This window comes from Felis catus, chromosome C2 (assembly GCF_018350175.1).
Source record: "Felis catus isolate Fca126 chromosome C2, F.catus_Fca126_mat1.0, whole genome shotgun sequence".
Lineage (NCBI taxonomy): Eukaryota > Metazoa > Chordata > Mammalia > Carnivora > Felidae > Felis > Felis catus.
Window position 1 is genome coordinate 9,356,656 of NC_058376.1, and position 4,221 is coordinate 9,360,876.

Below are 4,221 nucleotides of genomic sequence, written 5' to 3' on the forward strand. Positions count from 1 at the left end.
CCAGATTATCGAATTTTCTTTCCTTTTTTTTTTTAAAGTTTATTTATTTTGGGGTCCCTGGTTAAGCGTCCGACTTCACTCAGGCCATGGTCTCGTGCTTCAGGAGTTCAAGCCCTGCATCAGGCTCTGTGCTGACAGCTCAGAGCCTGGAGCCTGCTTCAGATTCTGGGTCTCCCTCTCCCTCTGCCCCTCCCCTGCTCACGCTCTCTCTGTGTCTCTCAAAAATAAATAAACATTAATTTTTAAAAAGTTTATTTAGTTATTTTGAAGGAAAGAGAGACAGTGTTAGTAGAGGAGGGGCAGAGAGAGAAGGAGAGAGAGAATCCCAAGCAGGCTCTGTGCTGCCAGTGCAGAGCCCAATGCAGAGCTCTAACCCATGAAATGGCAATATCATCTCCTGAGCCGAAACCAAGAGTCGAACGCTTAACCAACTGAGTCACCCAGGTGCCCCCATATTACTGAATTTTCTAATGTCTTTGTTTCCAGATCTCTTTAATTAACATTAACCATCAAAGAACAGATTTCCATAGGGATGGGAGTACATTTTTTCCTTAAGATGGCACATGGTCTGCCTTGAGAAGGCAGTAATATGTCGAGGATGGCTCTGTTTTATCCTACTGCCTGTGCAATCTTATGAATTTCTCAGGCAAGAAGATCCTTAGCCTTAGTGGCACTGTCAGGTTCTGCTGTCAATCTCTGAACCACAGCATGTAGAGTTTTTGGCACCACATTTGGGACCTTCTTTAAAGTGTGAGATGGGTATGCCTGAGGACAGAATAAAGCAGCCCAGAATTTTCTGTTGGAGTTAAAATTTGAGGTTTCAGATTTTCTATTCTTTGAAGTAGGAGGTCTAAAGACTGCTTTTTCTTAAGAGGGAAAATGAGTAAGCCAAATGGATCCACAGGGATATCAGGGAATTTCTTGACAGTGGGCATCAGTTTATTGAGATGCTAAGTCCCTGTTTAATTTGTGAGCAGTACCTAACAAGTTGGTTTCTTCCCTCCTTTCCTTTCCTTTCCTTTCCTTTCCTTTCCTTTCCTTTCCTTTCCTTTCCCTTCCCTTCCCTTCCCTTCCCTTCCTTTCCCTTCCTTTCCCTTCCTTTCCCTTCCTTTCCCTTCCTTTCCTTTCCTTTCCTTTCCCTTCCTTTCTTCTTTTTTTTTTATTTGCAGAACAAATCCATTAACAGTCATTGGGGCCATCCAGTGACCCACTTTTGGCCCAAATACCCTTATGAGGTTGTCTGATTGTGTCTTACAGGTTTGACACAAGTCAACAAGGGTAGGCGAGCACTAGACAGTGAGATACACAGTAGAGATCAGCAGGTAGATCCATAGTCAAGGAGACCAACTTTTCCTGATATAATCCATATAAGAGAGGAATCCTGCACTAGTATAAGTACTTTCTTACCACTTTATCTCTTACCAAGCTCAATAAACAGGCACTGGTGTCCTGATCTAGAGGGTGCTAAAGAAGGCAGTGGACAGGTCTATGACTAAAGAAAGTGGCTTCAGGTGGCATTAAGGATAGGATAGTATTGGGGCTTGCTACCACTGAAAAATCAGGTATGCCTATTTGTGTTTATACTTCAGAAATCCTGCACAATTCCTGTAATCTCAGATTCCTGTAAGGCGTGATTCATTTTTTATCATAATTTGCATTACAAGTCTTTATGTCTTTGCTTTCTGGTCTTTGAGGTTACTGGGAAATTTCAAGGTATGTGGATCAGTCCTTAATGAGTTCAACTCCAATAATTCTGCTACTGTCATTGGAATTCTTTGTCCCAAAGCAGTCCAGAGTACCTCCATTTGGGGTTAATTTAAACATAAGGCAGTGGTAAGTTAGTGTCTAAATTAATTTTGACTTGATTATAAATAAGGAAATCTTTAGGAATTTCAAGAGGAACTCTTGGAAGGTCATTTCATCTGGCAATTCCCTTGGCTTAGTGAGTGGCTTTTCTCTCTTAAATGAGCAGATGAGGTGTCACAAAGAAGGATTATCCTGTTAAAGTCCAAAAGTGATAATTATGCGTTTGGAAGTGGGAGTTCAGAATTGGTGGGCTGGCGTCCACTTCGGAAGGAAAGGTTCTGTGACAGTGGTAGGTTCACTGTTTTTGGTAGTATCCATATTGTATTCATTTTCCATGTTTGCCATGACAAAGTACCACAGACTGGGTGGCTTAAAAGAAAAGAAAAATATTCTCTCAGTTCTGGAGGATTAAAGTCAAAGAGCAGGGCATTGACAGGGCCATGGTACCTCTGAAGGCTCTAGAGAAGAATCCTTCCATGCCTCTTCCTAGGCTTTGGTGGTTGTCAGCAATTATTGGCATCCCGTTGGTTTGTAGAAGCACCACCCTAATCTCCAACTCTCTTGTTATGTGGGATTCTTGTTACGTGAGGTCCTCAGTGTCTTCATAAGGCCTTCTTGTAATCCAGTGTGACATCATGTTTACTTGACGACCCAGTTTCCAAACAAGGTTACATCCACAGGCTCAGCATTGACATGAATTTTTTGAGGACCCTATTCAGCCCAATACCCACATCAATTATAAATTCGTATGGTGGTCCTTTATATTTAGATAAATGTTTCCACGTGAACTTAAAGGTACAACATGAAATTGGATGGTGTTTTTCTGTTTAGGCTTCTTAATCCTTTCTTTTTATTTCATAGCTAATACAAGTTAATTATTTTTCCCATCCCTCCTTTTGCTTGCAGTATGGACAAGTGCACTTGTCTGGGAATCTCCTTGTTTATGGTTCCAGCAATTATTTTTATGGGAAACATGTCATTTTTTACATTGGAAAATCTTAAATTTATTCTGAGTTTTATCCTGGGTTTGTTCTCTTCCCCTCTAAAGGTATTCTTTTGCATGCTGTAGTTGAGGGAAGGGAGTTATTTTCCACCCTAACTTGCTTTTCCTAGTCAAATATTCTATTAAGGTTTTCATTCATTGAGAAACCACAAAAACAGGTCTACACTGAGACTGACCTTAGCATCTATACTAAGTGTTGCTTAATAATCTGTCTTTGAATTGACCATAGTTTGATCTTTGTCTTATTTATAAAACTGAGGAAGAGTCTAGTCAGTGTTTACAGGGGATGTTTCTGATGTGATCCTTAGGAGCTTGTCTTCTATTCTGATAGCCTTGTTGACCTAATAGGCTGTCCTCCAGAATTCAGGTTTCCTAACATTTTGTGTGGTTTCATCCTAGCGAGTCGTTTTCATCTAAGATTTGGCATCTGAGAAGCCCACCAGTGTGCAAGTCAATATAAGCCTGGCAGTCCAGAATTATAATTTCATAAGACTCTTTTGAGTTTCTCAATAAACATTAAGATAGTCATTGATGTCTCTGAATTCTGACTCAGGCAATGATTTCAAGTCTGTTTTTTTTTTTTTTTATCTACCTACCTACCTACCTTCCTACCTACCTATGTCGCCAGTAAAGTTTATTTATTTATTTTGAGATAGAGAGTGAGCGAGCAGGGGAGGGGCAGAGAGAGACAGGGAGAGAGAGAGAATCCCAAGCCAACTCTGCACCTCCGCACAGAGCCTAGCATGGTGTTCAAACTCACAATCCGTGAGATCATGACCTGAGCCAAAAAACAGCAGTCAGACACTCAACCAACTGAGCCACCTAGAAGTCCCTCAAGTCTATTTTAAGGTTTCCAGTTGTCTGACTTTAAGCGGCTATTGAGCCTTTCATGATTCAGGTAGACTAGAGGGAAAGGAAAGGGAGTCATAGCTAGGTAGAGGCAGAAGTTAGAGAAGGCATGTGGGTGGGAAAAAGAGGGAGGTTTACACATGGTATGTGTTTGCTCATGATGAGTCTCATGGATACACAGTTTTAAGCTTGACCCATTTTCATTAGCTTTGGCTAAGCTATATTGTAAATGTCCAATTTTGAGTCTGAATTTCTTTTTGAAGCTTACTCATACCAATCAAAAGTGTTGACCAAAATATTAGGGGTTTGTTTAGTCTGTTTTTTAATGTACCCCTTAGATCATATATTTTTGTTATATCAAAATATCAACATAGTGGCCATTGCAAGTTCATATTACCCTTGGTAGAATTATGGCATATATTATGGCACATAGGAGGGCGTTGGGATTAAGTGGGAATACATGTAACAAGCCAGACCTCTGCCAGGTAGAATTGTAGATGAGTTAGTTAGCAGGTGAATCCATGTGGAATTAGCTAGCCGTCAGTAGGAAGTGTTACTTCTAT

The 4,221-nt window shown here is 40.6% G+C and overlaps 1 long non-coding RNA gene across 1 annotated transcript; it reads right to left on the reverse strand.

The window, feature by feature from the left end:
* Positions 1-475: 475 nt before the first annotated feature.
* Positions 476-2,401, reverse strand: LOC123379761. Its single transcript, XR_006584641.1, has 2 exons — positions 2,254-2,401; positions 476-2,175 (listed from the first exon to the last, which is right to left on the reverse strand). It is a non-coding gene; the product is annotated as an uncharacterized LOC123379761 (long non-coding RNA).
* Positions 2,402-4,221: the final 1,820 nt, after the last annotated feature.